The sequence below is a fragment of the Lampetra planeri genome, chromosome 51 (genome assembly GCF_965212315.1).
Source record: "Lampetra planeri chromosome 51, kcLamPlan1.2.h2, whole genome shotgun sequence".
In the NCBI taxonomy this organism is placed as follows: domain Eukaryota; kingdom Metazoa; phylum Chordata; class Hyperoartia; order Petromyzontiformes; family Petromyzontidae; genus Lampetra; species Lampetra planeri.
The window spans coordinates 5122423-5139815 of NC_136157.1; positions in this window are offsets into that span (position 1 = coordinate 5122423).

A 17393-nucleotide genomic window follows, 5' to 3' on the forward strand; every position below is an offset into this window, starting at 1 on the left:
AATGTGTCGTTAAACCCACCACCACCTGACACAGACAGTTAGTAAGGTTTGTCATGTAAACAAAACATGGCGATTAGTTATTAGTTCGGCACACCAGTGTATTGAAGAGTAAACACACAACAAATGTAATTGTTGTGGGTTACTCTCCAACACACAACCGGTTAGTGCTGAAATAGTAACTTATTGCCATGTTTTGTTTACGTGACAAGCCCTACGAATAGGCTGTTTCGGGTGGTGGTGGGATTAACGACACATTTATATTCACGCGATCTAACCCAAAAATAAAAGTCTATTATGGATTGTTCATGTCCTTTGTCGTACTTCCGGAATTAATTGATATGATGTAATTGTTGTGTTAGCGGTATGAGTGGGTACACAACAGCCAATCAGCAGGCCCGCGCCCGATGGGGTAAAGTGTGGCTATGCCCCACGTCTTCGGAGACGCCTTGGCCAATGTGAAAGAGTAGGCCAAAATTCCCTCTGGAAGGTGGCTCGAAAGTGCTCCCTCTTGTTGAGGCCCTTCCGACAACATTGTAATGGGCAATAAATTGCAGGGCGGCACCTTTACCTTTTCCGTAATGCTCATAGCAGCGCATTATACACATGCATTTGCTACTAAATAATAAACATCACAGAACCGCTCCATTTTGACAGAGCACGGTTAAAGGCTAGAGATTTCAAACAACACACAGAAACAAGTGCAAAAAGCACACCGTTCCCGAAGAACTGAAGTTGCCGTCAAATAAAAGTGACTGACTGACTTGCTATGGTCATATGGAGAGGCAATTATAGACCGGTTTTATCGTTATTCGAACTCATCGGTACTGCATAAGTCACCAATGCTCACTGCCGCAGAGTCCGCCTTTGGGCAACGTACATGCAGAGTCTCCATGCACTGCTGCATTACGGAGCCCATATTAATGCCAGTGGGGCATTAGTTAAAGCGGGCGAAAAGCTATCTTCCCTTTGAATAAGCTGCGTCATATTTACGGGACAGCCAGTGTCTCGGCTAAATCAACCGAGGCACCACCGTGTAATTGCGCGGCTTAAACTGCCAAAAATAAAGGGGGAAGACGATCTGGGGGGGGGGGGGGGAGCATATTTCCACAGCCAACTGGACTCCCTATAAATAATGGGTTTTACACTCGGTGGCAGCGCAGAATGAGTTTCTATCAGCCCCTCCGATAGGTGAAATTGAACTCAGGACCCCACAGGTGACAGGCACAGTTTCCTGATATAGTGCTCCAGTAAGCCGAGCCACCAAATCAATTTTCAGCAGACATTTGACTCGACACCATCAATTTTGGTGAATTTGGTGGCGCCAAACATCGACTGGGCCACGCAATGCGCCGTGTGCACGTGCAACGTGCGCGTATATTGCCACCGCGGGGAGCGGTGGTGCAGTGGTTAGCGCGTTGCGCTTCAAACCTTACCACCCGAGTGTGATTCCTGCTCACGGCTAATATCATCGTACCAATGTCTGAACCAAACATTTGAGGTTTGCATGTCTATCTCCCTGTGGTCTTGTGGATTTTTTTCTCCAGGTCCTCGGGTTTTTCCCCTCCATATTTCGACACATGCATTTAAAGTATTTCGGCTGCTGTACATTTCCATAGGATAAGCCACTTCGTTGAGCAATTATTTGTGGGCAGGTCACGTCTGAAAAAAATCTACACAGCTCAGTAGGCCCTACCTGGTAACATAAACATATCATAAAATAGAAATAGACCTGGGCCTCCCCTAGGTCGACTCAGCCTTAACTGAGTATCTGGTGCTGTGTGTAAATTGAATGATCAGGATTGGGAGTCAAAAGCTGACAGGTGTGGTGATGGTCACCCACCCCCTCGTGTGCTTCATAGGCGCTCACTAACGGCACTTGCCTCAACAGTCTGTTTCAGGCTGTACGGAGGATCTTTGTCTTTGCAAACTGCCCAAATGTTAAATCATCTCCAGAAACTCTGAAGTCAATTCCTTTGAAGCATTTATAATAGGCCCCTGATAGAATATGGACAAAATGTATAGTTCAAATACTTACATACATGATGTGTCCTTTGATGTTCAACGAGAAATTAAAGCTTTGTTAATGTAAAAAAAAAGTACATTTACTGCCATGTGACTTTCAGGATTTCTGCTATTTGGTTAACTAGTGACATTACTGTAAATACTTAACAAAAGAATACACTTTAATATGTAAATTGTTAACTATTTCAGATTTCATAGGTCAGATATGATGTTAACTTGATTCACTTTCTCAGGTATGATGTCAACAGCCGCCATTCCACACGTAGTAGCAGTGATGTCACCACGGCGTTTGTGCCAGGCCAGGTGCACTTTTGAGGCCACGTGAAGATTTGATGACACAATGGCACTTACACAAAACAAATACAGAAATACTGTACAGTATACACACACATTTAGTACAGTAGGCGGGGTAGGGCTGCCACCTGTCCGAGTTTGACCCGGACAATTATGAAATTGGCATCTGTGCTCGGATGACAGCAGTAATGTATTAATACCGATAACTGGTACTGGTATAGTGCTGAACTCTATTAATAATAATGCAATTTATAACACGCACAAATTTGCAGACGTAACGGCCGCAACTCAGAGGTGCGGAGCCAAGCTCAGAGTTGCTCGAAAGCGAGTTTTTAAGTGTCTCTTGAAGGAGGCGATTGAGGTGATGCTGCGAATGTGCAGAGGGGTGATGGCGTTCCAGACTGTTGGGGCTGCCACCGAGAAGCGGCGCATAGACACGATGACCATCCTGGATCTTGGTATCAAGAGGAGGTCGTGAGTCGCGCTGCGCAGGCATCTGCCGTGTGCTGAGCTGCAAGTTGTCAATAATGAAGAAAGGTGCGGCGGGCAGGCAAATGTGAAAGCATTATTTTAGAGTTTAGGCTGACTGAGAAACTTGACTGGGTTTGGTCTACAACGGCAGCGGTGGCAACCGTAATGTCGGGGGAGCGGTGGTACATTGGTTAGCTCACTGCAACGATGAACCCAGCGACCTAATTTAGATTCTCCACCACGGCTAACGTCATTGGTGGATATACTTGAACAAGGGGATTATATTCGCGATTCTGTTCATGGTGCAAAAATAATGCCATTTGTTGATGACATTTTTTAAAAAATGCCATTGGATTTTAAGCGCAAGTGTAATCTTACAGATTCACCGGTTAACATATATTCTTAAACTTCCATTGCATTAATAGAGAGCGACTTCCGAGACACTATGTGGAGAGGGCTCATTGTTTAATTATCACACTTTACAGGCAGAATCACTGAGCGACATATACACTGGGCTATGTATTGCTGACCCACTCAAACAGCCACATCGCCGGCATCTAACTATATGGCTGACTAATACAGTGACGACGACGATGGGGACCGTACAGCAGATCGGCCATACGGCCGGACGAAGAAGAAGAGATGACGGCGAAGACAGCGACGGCAGCCAGGACCCGGTTCCCCACAACAGCCACGAACCTCCAGTTACCTCCCTCTTATATACTCCTCAGCGTGCCCAAACCCCGCCTCTGTCCACGCCCCCCTTCTAGAACTCTCATGCAGGTTCCAGGAGAAACCCAACTGATCCCCGCCTCTGACCCTTGGCCCAGTCACTACACATACATATGTAGTGACATTGCGGATGTCACTGGGTAATGCCGGCTCTAGCAAGGCACGACGTGCGATGTATTGCCATCGCGGACACCCCGTACATGTGGGTGTAGTACCATCCCTAGAGGGGCTCGGTGAGTGCTGATAGAGAACGCTGAGTGGCACTACACTCGGCATGCAGTGCTGTCCCCTATAGGAGGGGGTGTGAGGGTGCCAGCCATGAATGGGGTTAATAAAGGCCATGGCACTCTGGTTGACCCTGGAAGGCACGTGACGGGTAAGATCTACACAAGGGCCCCAAGTGGGGGCTAGGGGTGGTCACGTATCAGGGCGAGATCCTGCTAGAGGTTTCGAGGTGGTCGTGGCCAAGGGCGGAGCCAGCCACAAACAGTGAGGATATAAACCGGGTCCCCAGAGGAAGCGGGGCTCAGCGTTACTGTTGTTATCCTGAAGATCTACGTTCTATGTTCTACATCCAAGAAGAGTCACCACCACGTGGACTGGGACCCAAGGCAGGGTCCGGTCCATTGTAGCTACTCCCAGTGTAATTAGTGTAGTTAGCCTGGTGGTCCACCACCATAGGTTGTTATCTGGTAAAGGGGCAGTTACCCCTTTGTGTTGGTATCAATAAATGTGTTGCCTCCAAAGAGAATGTCTGCGACTCAGTTACATCCACTGAACTCGGAGGCAGTAAGACTTGGAGGCACTTATTTTATTTAACGAGCACCATCGGTATAATACACACCCTACGTGGGTACACGCTCTACAGTCGCTCGCTTATACACAACTCTACATGGGTTGCTTGCCTATACACAACACTAACCGTCTAACACTGACAGCGCTGAACCGAGACAGCCAACAACTATCTAGATGCACAATGTTGTCGAGTGAAGACGACAGAAACAATGTCGACGAGACGACAGCGACGATGGCGATGATCTTGAACAGCACGACGGGGATCCCACTCCAACTACAGCCCCGAGGTCCCTCACACGGACCCTTCTTTTACTCTCAGCGTGGCCTTGCTCCGTCCTGGCCACGCCCCCTCTCTAGAACCTACTAGCGGGTTCCTGAGGCTTCCCTATAGGCCCCTTTCTCTGTACTTTCTCCTAGATGCCCCCCTCTAGTGTATATCATGGCCTGCTGACTTCAGTACTGTCGTGCACCGCAGTTCCCCTTTTTCTCCAGCAGCCAGCACTATGCCACTTCATATGTATACATGTTTCTATCCGTATACAGCATGTTGTATGTGTAATAAACGTCTCCAACACGGTTCAACTTCGTCTGTATATTTATTCTTAAGTTGCAGCACAGCACGTGTCTCGCTCGTTCCTTCGCAGCTGTTTCTCTCTTGCTCTCAGGACGCGGCTCACGCTCGCCTCCCGCCGCAGTGGCACTCACTATCTCTCCGCCCCGCCACTGGCTGATGGCATGTCGGAGAGAGGGGAGGCTCTGTGGGTGGAGCCTGCCACGTGGCTGATGGTGGTAGCGTAGGCGGTGACGACGTTGGAACCCAGGCTCTTCACACGAACGACCCAGAGTCCCCTGCTCCTTCTGCTTATATCCCGCTCAGCAGGGCTAAGCCCCGCCTCTAGCCACGCCCATCTCGGAACCTTCTAGAGGGCTCTCGAGGCTTCCCGCTAGCTCCGCCCATTTACCTTTCACCCAGATGGGATCCCCCTTACTGATTGGATGTGAGACAACATAGCACATATCTGCAATAACCCCCCGGTCATCCTGTAGGTGGCTATTGTAGGTGGCGCACTCTCATTACATATGTAATGCGTTCACATGACCCCGACAGCCGTGAGTGGCTGCTACATTCACCACAGTGTAAAAAATTTAACCAATTATTACATTAATAGCGACCCTAAATCTCAACAATTCTCTGATTCTTCGGAGGTGTGAATCGTTGATATATGTACCATTATAGTTCATCCCATATTGCTTGACATTTGTCGGTTTTTTTCTTTTTTTCATGATATATATCTCGACATATGAAGTGTCTTTCATTCACGTTCAAATTATATTCATAAGAAAATGTAAGTGATGATTGTGGTGAAGCAAAAAAACGATTTCAAGAAAAATCACCCAGAAATGGGTTGAAAAGGCTGACCAAACGAGGAAATGGAAAATAATGGCAAATGCATCATCGCATGCCGATTTAAATAAACTGTGCGATTTTTTGGCCCTCAATATTCAGGCATTGCATACCCATGGGCATGAGCGACCGCGTTATGCACGCATGAATTCTGGCCACACTTTAGCCACTTTACTGTCTGGGCGTCCGCGTGTCAGGACTTCACATTTAGCACACCTGACCGCCCCGCTGCCGATGTGATTTGCAGCACTTTGCCTCGAACTGAACGAGATCGGCTCTATTCTTCCATCAGGTTAGGACGTTATAACCTGCCACAGTGTGTGGGAACGATGGTGATAATAAAAAAAAGACCCAATGATGAAACTATATTTGAGGTGAATGCTTTCGAAAGGACTTACTTTTGTACTCTGACCAAAATTACAACAATGTACCTCTCTCAAACGATTTTTTCAATTCTCAACTACATTTTCATTGCTCAACAATACTCTAATATTCTCTGACAATGTCCTGTGATTATCACTGGCACATTAACCTCATCACTTCCATCTTAGGGGACATTACAATGATGTGGTGGTAAGTTTGGCTGTATATGGAAATTGTGTTGTCTCTTGTCATACCGTGATGCTTTCATATGAACATGTTTTTTGAGTGGCTGGATGGCACAGAGGTCAGCACGCAGCACTGTTAAAACAAATCTTGGGTTCGAATCCAACTTTTACCTCCCGTTGAATAAACCGGGCTCTAAGGTGTTGTTACTTGATGTTCTCGGTCAGGTTACTCGTGACTGGACAGACACAAAGCCAATAATTGTATTAGGTTGGGTTTAGACTCAATTTGGTTTATTCCAGATCGGAGAAATTTAAAAAGATATTGTCTGATTGTATTGTGGATTACGTTTTTCTCTGGAGTATGGTGCATGGGAGAAATGTGTTTCCTGCTGTGTGAAGAAACATAATCGCTTTGAAGAGGTCTCAAAAGTAGTGCTCTGATATAGCTTTTTTTATAGGCTGTCCTCCGACTTGCTGTGATGCACTTCTCAGTGAGCATTCCAAAGGATACTTCATTGAGCTGGGCAAGCTTTGACCGGTAATGTTCCACAACACCAGAAAGACTTTGTATAGCATAATGCTCTTGTGTTGAACCAGGCCAACATAGTTTATATGGCGTTATCTTGCCAACAACAGACCCAGCAGCGTTTCGTTTAACGAGCCCGCCGATGCTAATGAGACCCAGTAGATCGACGCTGGTGCAGATTTAATACTTGTATTTATATGTGGAAGCGCGGAACACTGCTCGACTTATATAACTATTTGCCTTTGTCGGTCTACAGTCGTGACTCATGGTTTATGTGATTACAAATTAATTATTCAAGCTGGGCGAGGTGATAATGACCCCGTATGCAATGATTTATATGCAAGGTTTGAGACATCGGCTATACCAGTATAGTTTTTGGCACGAATTAGTTTAAACGTCTGTGCGACCGTTAGGCCTCGGCAAGGTAAGGTAAAAGGTAAAAAGCAACGAGCCTACCTTTACCCTACCTTTTACCCTTACCCCATACAAATTACCCGATTACAGTGTAATTACTGGGGTACTACTACACATGCAAAAGGTTTATAACGGTGAATGCTAGGTAGAGCACTTTATTCATATAGAATACTCTCGATGATTCCAATTTTACACCCTTTCTTTGAACTCACTCTGTTGTTGTCGTTGTTGTTGTATCCTCAAATTTTGCAACTCAATTTTAACCCACTTCCCAATATGGTATAGACTGCAAACTTGGTATACGTATGTCATACTGATGACAACACTATATTCTATCGTTAAAAATATCTGTTTTAATAAATTATTTTTTATATGTTATGTTTCGGCTTGGGTATAATTGTCCACGGTCAACTGACGTTGGCTGTAATTGGCCACGGCCCCTTACGTTGTAGCAAGCTTCGGGGCCACTTCCTGGAGTCGTGCAGTTCTGCCATTACTAGTACATTTAATAAAAGCGTGTTTAAAAAAAAGTTTTTGTTAAATATTACTTATTAAATGGAGGCTACGGACTGCACCACGGAGCTTTTAGCGGTAAACAAGGCACCGTATTTACCGGGTAATACTTCACGCTACCTTTACCCTACCGGGTAATTCTTCCGAGCTACCTTTACCCTCCCCTTTACCTTACCCCTTGGCATGTCGACACCTTTACCTTTTACCTTTACCCTTTTACCCGGTAAAAAGGGTAAATCACCTTACCTTGCCGAGGCCTAACGACCGTTGTCAAAACGACTGCAAATGATTGATGCGTGCCACAAGCTGTTGTGCATGTGTAATAACAGCCATAGATGGTTCACGTGGGGATTGACTTGCCGGTCCTGCTTGTAGCCAATAAGGGTTGAGATAGGGACCATGGCCCATGCGTCATCACGACAGGTCATCAGGAGTGATTGGCCTAGCCATTCGGGGCCCCAGCCAATGGGGAGCCGGATGAGGGGCGTGGTCCCGGGATTGACAGGGAACCATCGAGAATGGTCGAAGCTGTCCATGTACGATTGGCTGGGGGAACCACGTGACGAAGGTATTAAGAGCGAGTGGAGGGGAACGATCGGGGGGAGACTGAAACTGACAAGAGCAGGGTCACGCGCGGACGGGGGCTGGGGTTGCCACGTGCGCGGTGGGGACTTAGTGCGTAGTCTGTCCTCTCTCCGTTGTCTGCCAGCAACGGAGAGTGAGTGAGCAAAGTGTATTGTGGAGTGGAAATAAAAGGACCGATTCCGAAGCCGTCTCTGGAAGGATTATTACACATGCAAAGAGGGGAGTGCATTATCTCATACTCCACCAATGACCAGGGAGGGGCCTGAGCGAGAAGTTAGCCCAGCTGGAATGAGACAGCTTAGTGTAAACGATGTCTTGAATTGCGATTAATATGGACGTGCGGTGTCTCTTAAGCACTGAACATGAGACCAGTTGTTCAATAAATGATGGGCTTGAGTAATGAAATGCACATGTTAATGTTTTAAAGTTACGTGAAATGTATGAAGCATATCCATGTAATGTTAATATATCGGTTACGAGCACATGCACTTATATTCACAAAATGTATATAATATACAATGAAGTTATTATTATGATTGTTTACCCAGGAAAGCCTCACTCTGCGAGTCTCAAGAATAATTTTCATAAGGGTCCTGACAAGTTTTTGCAGTATGGGGTGATATTGCTCTGTATAATTTTTCAGCATTGGGAATTGTTGTGGCCAATACCAATAACCTGTACATTGTTTTTTTGTGCTATGGGAGGAAACCAGAGAACCTAGAGGAAACCCATATGGAAGAGGGGGAGAGAACTTACAAATTGCATGCAAGAATGGCCGTTAGGAAACGGAAACAGGGCCTTCTGGCTGTGCGGCACGACTGCAATCACTGTGACACCCTTGCCACAATGCATGTTATTTTCTTTATATATGTCTGTTTGTTTGTTTTTAACTCTGGTCAACAAAAAAAAAACACTTTTTTTTCTGGCCTGGACTTTAGCGGCTGTTTTAGACTAATTTCAGGGTGCTGATTCCAAATCTGATCTCAGATTTGCTCTATCACATCTCATTTTTATGCTATCGGCATACCCCATTTTCATTGATTTACCCGAAATTAACTCTGTCACTTATGATTGCAAGTTGTTGCGAGTCAGTGACTGCTTTAGTGTTAAAATATGGTGCTGTATTTTTAGGATAGTGTGTTTATAATATCATTTTATGTAGATATCCACATTTATTTAATATTTTTCTTCTGCAGTTTTTATTGAAAATGCAATATTTGATATCTCAAAAACCTGATGTGATAGACAAAAACTGATGCCAGATTTGCAATCAGCACCCCAAAATTACCTAAAAACCGTTGGAATACCTTATGCCAGAAAAAGTGTGTTGACCAGTGTAATTATCATGCCATGCGATGAAAAATAGTCATTATAACAGCCAATGGAAATATTATTGGATTATTATTGTTATACTTGGGGATATGGAAGCCACTGGTAATCGAGCATGTATTACCCTTCCTTGCTTGCGCACTGAGTTGATGGCGGGCGATGATGGGCCTTCTCCTTGAACTTCTGCAGGGAATGTTAGAATATCGTAATAAAGAATTGGGCTGCCAAGTCTGGCTCAAGATAAATGCGAGCAGAACAAACGTCAAGTGCAATAAGTTCACGAATAGAAAAAAGTAAAAATAGGCTTCATCCTTTCTGGCAAGTGTACAGGAGGTGTTAAGATCTTTGGACACCAAATAGACACACCTATTGCAAGGCATCAAGTCTGCATTCACCACACATGTGGCAAAACATACAAACACCCTCTGATAATGCAGTAAACCCTCTCTATACACAAGTTCTGGATTCACGAGTTTCGTATTTCATTCGTGAGCGACATACTAAATGGATACCAATTCGATATTCGCGACCCACCTGACTCCAGTATTCGCGGGTGTGTGCATCGTTCCGACAGACCCACCGACACCAAGGAGGGGCGTGAGAATGTTACGAGCGTACGGTACATGTCACTACTATACATGTTACTACCGTACATGTTAAACTGTCTGCGAAGTTGAGGCACGCCCCCGCGGCTGGGCACAAGCCGGCGTGAGTAGGTTAAACGTTGAGCTTTATAAAGGCACCATGGGGTGACCAGCCCCTCCCCACCCAGCCCCACCCCTCCCACCCCCCACCCAGCCCCACCCTCCCCACCCAGCCCCTCCCCACCCTCTTCACCCAGCCCCTCCCCACCCTCTCCACCCAGCTCCTCCCCACCCTCCCCACCCAGCCCCACCCTCCCCACCCAGCCCCTCCCCACCCTCCCCACCCAGCCCATCCCCACCCTCTCCACCCAGCCCCTCTCCACCCTCCCCACCCAGCCCCACCCTCCCTACCCAGCCCCTCCCCACCCTCCCCTCCCCAGCCAGCCCCTCCCTCCCCACCCAGCCCCTCCCTGCACGACGGACACAATAATCCCCTGTGGGCTGGTGTAACCAGGAGGTTCCTACCAGTAAAACAGCTGTGTGGCGTTGTTACCATGCGCCTGCATCTCCCGAGGAGTCATCCTCCTGAATTCCTCACCACCACCTCCAACGTCGTCAAATCATCATCAAGAGTAATGGAAAAAACAGTGATCTTAATAACGTATTATTTATTTATTGTAGTCATTGTTATTAAATATTTACCATTCTGCCACAATGTTAACTCGTACCGGGAACGTAACCCCATTTTTCTCATTGGAACCAAGGTTTCTGCTTTCGCAAATTCTGCATTTGCGAGCGTTTTCAAGAACACAACCCTCGCGGATGGAGAGGATTTACGCTCCATGCATTGTCTTTGAAACTGATTTGCCCACACCAGGGACAGTCTTTTTCATGGCCTCGTCGCACCAGCGTTCGACCAGTTCATGAATAATTGTGGATGTTTTTTGGAGGAACGCAACTGGAAGATTGAATGCGCCGAGGACAGCTATTGTTGAAAGTGTATGAAAGCAGGTTGGAGTGCTTTTGGAAAGCTGAACTTGGTCCAAAGAATAAAGTTTGTTAACAGTGCATGCTACCTGCTGTGAGGAGATATGGTTCAGAAACATTTTCTGGAATAAATAATATAGAACATAAAAACTGAAAAACGCATAAAATAAGCGTGTGGGCATACATGTTCGGAATTATATTGAGACACAAAAAGAAGAATACACGCATTTGAGAACATACACTTATTCAGGGCATTGTTCAAAGAGTTAGTAATATATATGGGAGATGACCGGGCAGCATTGGAGGACACACGTAATCCAGCACTGTGGAGGCAGCAAATGGTTGGTGGATCACATAAACGTTGTGAAACTTCCGTCCCGTGGCCATCAAGGATGCCATACCCTGGCTTGCCCGGAGAAGGCGGTACAGCAAACGTGGACTCTCCACCTGTTCCGCCTGTTTCCCCATCTCACTCGTGGGTTTTCACCGGGTGCTCTGGTTTCCTCCGAAAGGTAAACGCTTATTCGTTGGATGAAAACACCTGAATATACAGGGACGCCTCTACTTACGAACATTCGACTTACGAACTTTCCGTGATATGAAAAAACCTGTTTGTATGTCCAGTTGCCTTTTCGGAATGAGAGTCACAAGTTAAACCGCTGCGCAATAGATGGAGGTGGTGCCATCTACATCTGCAGAACAGGAAGAACGAGTGGCATCAATAGCTACAGGAGATTATGCAACTTTCAAAAGCCATTCCCCGTGTTTAGTGTACATTCTGTACAACGTGTTTGGAATCGACAGGAGTAAAGTTGGACTAAAGAACAAATTGTCTTACGAACACACCTCTGGAACCTAAGTCGTTCGTAAGTAGAGCAGTCTCTGTATAGTGGATCGCAGAGCTTGGGCAATTATTGGCGCCAGCTCACTGCGTTGCTGCTGCCCTTGCCGCTCATTTGTGGCTCCTCACACCTCTCAGTCATCCTCTCTTGCTCTCTTCCAGAGTGAGCAGATACTGTGTGGCAGTGCATTACAAGTTTAAATTATAATGATACATTGCTAGATGGCCGACGAACAAGGATAATGACTGTGGCAGACAACACATATGTCCAGGAAAACCTTGCCCAACAGCATTTTATCGAACGCTTGTATTGGTACTGCAGGTTAAGGTAATGAGGTTCCAGAACATTCCAGATATATTCAGTGCTGAGTAAACTTGGAGTAACTTCTAGAACATTCTAGAACTTTCCAGTAATATAAATAGTAGTATAACTACAGGGGCCTTAAGCCAACCAGCTCAGTTTAGTTCCAGCTGCCTAAATGGATACATATCTGGATTTTTCTGAGAGGGCATCAAGAGGTTTCAAGCATCCGGCAGACGCATTTTGCTATGTCTGCGGCCAATTTATCAAGACAAGAGCGAAAAGGTACGCTGTGCCACACTGCCATGAGCTCCCTATACCCACTCCTCTGGAGAGAGAGCAGCCATCTTTAAAAGAGATCAGCAAGTCAGAGAGCGAGGAAGGTGGAGCTGAGGAGAGAAACCCAGACTACCCCAACCAAAAAAATCTCAACGACTTGATCAAAGATCTTGGTCTCACCAAGTCCAATGCCGAGCTTTTGACGTCTAGGCTCAAGCAGTGGAACTTGTTGGCTGAAAGTGTGCAAGTCGCAGATCAGAGGAAACGTCACCAACCTTTTTGCAGCTTCTTCACCCCTTAAGATGGGCTCTGATTCCGCCACAACATGACCGGTCTCTTCGGGGCAATCGGAATCGCATGTAACAAGAATGAGTGGCGCCTCTTCATTGATAGCTCATCCAGGAGCTTCAAAGCCGTGCTGCTCCATAATGGTAACAAGTACCTGTTTCTTCCCCTGGCTCACTCAGTGTGCCTCAAAGAGGATTACAACAGCATCAAGACCTTGCTGGACGCCTTGAAGTATGATGAGTACCGCTGGGTGGTCATCGGAGACTTCAAAATGGTGGCATTCCTGATGGGTCTCCAAGGCGGTTTTACCAAGTTTCCCTGCTATCTTTGCCTTTGGGACAGCAGGGACACCAAGGCGCACTACCACAGGTGGGACAGGCCACAGCGGACCGAGTTCTCTGTGGGGATGAACAACGTCAAGTGGGAGCCACTGGTGGACCCCCGGAAGGTGCTGATGCCACCACTGCACATCAAATTGAGCCTTATGAAACAATTTGTCAGAGCTGTGGATAAGGAGTCGGCAGCCTTCACGTACCTTCAAGACTTCTTCCCTAAGCTGTCTGAGGCAAAGGTCAAAGCCGGTGTCTTCGTCGGACCACAGATAAAGAAGATCCTGGAGTGCAATGAATTCCCCAAGAAGTTCACTAGTAAGGAGAAAACGGCTTGGAACAGCTTTGTCGCAGGGGTTCGTGGCTTCCTGGGCAATCACAAGGTCGAAAACTATGTGGAGCTAGTTGAGACTCTGGTGAGGAACTACGGCACAATGGGCTGTAGGATGTCCCTCAAAGTCCATATCCTTGATGCTCATTTAATACATTCAAGAAGAACATTGGAGCGTACTCAGAGGAGCAATGTTAGCGCTCCCACCAGAATATACTGGATTTTTAACGCTGCTACCAAGGACAGTATAACGAGAACATCATGGGAATCTACATTTGGCGGCTGATTCGTGAAAGTGATTTACAGTATAATCGTAAATCTCGAAAAACTGCTCACTTTTAAATCTTTTGTAGTAATTTATTTATTACTTTAGTATAAATACATGTTAATTTTGATTCATATGTTCTTTTTTTCTGACTTTATGTGGATGAAAAGACATAAATTCGCCCGTTTTATCATTGAAAATAGGTAAATTTCAAAATATCACTGCCCTGGTCACAAAAGCAAAGTTTGTGGGGAATAATAGCCATTTTCTATACTTTTTAGACATAAGCAATTACGAAATAACACTTACTACCCAGGAACAAAAGTTGTGTTACGTAGTGTAATGTAACACATGCACAACACGCGCAAAGCCACAACTCAAACATTCACGTGACATTGACGCATGCACCTCTTTGTCCAGTCGTTGAGGATGTCAAGTCATGCGGACATCTCGATGGTGAATTATCAACACGCTCACAGACACCGGCACATCGAAAATGTTCAGACATTGCAGCTTTCATCCAGCCGTCCACTCATTGAGGACGTCAGTCACACGGATTCCTAGATGGCAAATCGGGAACGTTCAAGTGACAGTGTCAGGGGCGAGCGTCGGGCGTGACGGCCGCAGAGTGGGAAGAGGAATGGAGACCGGGGTTTTGTGTTGAGGTGAATTGGAAAAATGTGTACACACACACTCAACATGGACAGCGACTCAGCATCATTTAGTAAAATAACAAGGGTGAAAATCGTGAAACAAAGATGGCAGGGGTCATAATTTCGGACCCAGGAATGCAACCCCATTTTTCTCATACGGTCTATTGTTTGTGGAACGCGGCCACCCAACACCGCATTTTCCACAGGAATGTAACTCGCCCGTTCAGCGAGTTACTGTATACAGTATCTGAAAGGGACATTATTCAGGAGATGGAGCGGTGAAATCATGCTCGGTAGCTCGGTGGATTATGAAATCCCATAATTGTGGTAGATAGAGAGGCCTTTATCCTGCAGTGGAGTGACCATGGCTGACGGTGGGATGAAGAAATTTCCATTTGGAAGTCTCACAGACAAACACTGGAGCATCACCTTGTGTCACAGAAAGGTCGCAAACCGTGATATCAAAATAATTCTGATCTTCTGGAATGAAATAATTTACTTGCTTTGCTTGAGAACCCAGTTAACTTATCGTCAGATGTTTTGGATTTTAATCTGTCTCTCGCTATACCAGTTTAGTGTTTTGACAGTGCTAGCTGACCACCTATTTGTTTTTCTAAATATGATTAATAAAAAACATTGGCAATAAGTATGCAAATCAAATATTAGAACACGCATCACAATTCATAACCAATCAAGTGGGAAAAAAACATCGCATCAAAATTGTAATTGCTCATTATATCGAATCTTTTTTTTCTAATTACCTTATGCATATTGTTGCTGGATATTTACAATTATGTTTCTTACACATCACAGTTCCAAGTACAAGCACGGATTTGCCTACACCATAGGAGGAATTGAATACCACAAAGTTTATGAAATTGTAGTTTTTGGGTATGTTCCTAGATTTTCTCCCACATTACTAAAATACTTTTTTGATTTAAAATGGCAAAAGTGCAGCCCTGCATGTGCTTGCTCATGGTAATGCTGGAGTATGTGTCCTCCACTACAATGCGCTCTACAGTGCCCTTATAGATAGTAATTTGGCCTACTCCTCCATGCTGGCCATACATTGTGGATGGGATTACTCACACTTTACCCTACCACATGCGACCTGCCGTTGGACTAACTGTCGTGGCAGGATGTGAAATAATAATAATTTGATCCGGCGCTGGAGTTATGAAAACAATGGGAAACGTCCCTGTCATTCCCTCTTGTACTCTTGTTTTTTTCGGTAAAGTCACGTAGGTAAATTTCGATTTAAAGCTTTCGTGACTGCAGGGATTCATCTTCTTGGTTCTTTCGGTAAAGTCACGTAGAAGGAAAATAATAAAATAAGAAAAATAATTATATTATATTATTATATTATTATGTTTTATTTGTATTATTTTATTATTTTCCTTCACGTAGGTAACTTGACTTTACCGAAAAAACCAAAGAGTATGAATACTTGCAGTCACGAAAGCTTCAAATCTAGAATTCCCTCTTGTCTCTGTCCACCCAGCAGTATAAATGGGTGCCCACAACGAGTCGATCGGCAGGTCGTGCATGTTCTGGCGTGAAATGTGGGGACTCCCACCTCTTCAAATATCTCGGGCTGGCGTGAGAGAGTAGGCCAAATACCCTCCTCTGTAGGAACTCTCTCGTGGAGGCCCTTCCTGGCTAAACATCGAGCTTTTGACGAACCATCGAACAAAGACGGTGGTCACCGCATCGCGCGCTTTTAGACGCGCTTCTGCGGCCGTCTGGAGCGCTCTTACGACATTCGAAAGCCACTGGATCTATGCACTTTTAAATCTAGATTGAAAGCTCGTTTCTTGAGAAAAGCTTTGTGTGTTTTAGTTTGTCGTCCTTCCGCCGCACCACCGATTATCACGGTAGGCTACCTACGGTGTGAAAGAAGTTCAACGTACCATACATATACAGTGGCATGAGCGAGCAATTGCAGGGATGCAGTTTTACCTTTAATAAAACAAAAAAAACTCCCTGATTGAGCAGAGTAGATTGTGAGTTAGTAGTGGGTTCCCTGATGCATTGCCTCCGAGGACCCTAAGGCTTGAGTGATGAGTCGTGTGGAGGAGAGACGCGAATGAATGCGGAGGCATGCACACAGCTTCAATAAAGCTCTCACACACCCACGACCACGGCCAAACCTCTCGCATTATTGACACCTGTCGCTGACACATCGTATGTGCATCGACACAGCCGAGTAAAAAAAGTCATCGTCTTCCTCTTCTTCTTCTTTGTATGGCTGCTGCCGATCTTAACGTAGAGCAAAAACTGTAACATTACGTTGAGGTGGTTGAGCCACAACACGTAAAATTATGGTGTACACAGTATTCCCTCGTTATTCGCGCTTTTGGCTATCCGTTAATCGCATCTAGAACTCTACACGACTGCATTGAGAGAGAGAAAGAAAGTGATGAGAGAGAATGTGACTGCGAGAAAGTGATGACATAAAGTGATGATGCGTAGCATCAGCATAATTTAAGATAAGTTAATTTATAAATTGATATTTAATACTTAATTTTTTTTATTTACTTTATGTTTATTATAACCACCATTTTTTTGTTTTAATAATTTTCATGTATTTAATGTATTATTTACGTATTCATTTACGGTCATTAAGTTAAAAGATGGGTTTCCGTAGGACAATATCATTATTCGTGAAATGCGCTATTCAGGGGCATCTACGGAATTTGCCCCTCGCGAATAACGAGGGAACACCATCGCAAAAAAATAAGCAAAGGCACAGCCCTGCAAATGCGTGCTCACACGACTGCTGTTGGATGGGCCTCAATTACAGGGAGCTCTAGAGAGACACTCTAAGAGTTGATTTTTCGGGCTACAATTCCACATCAGCCAGACACCTTGGAGGAGATGGGTAGTATCCACACTTTACTT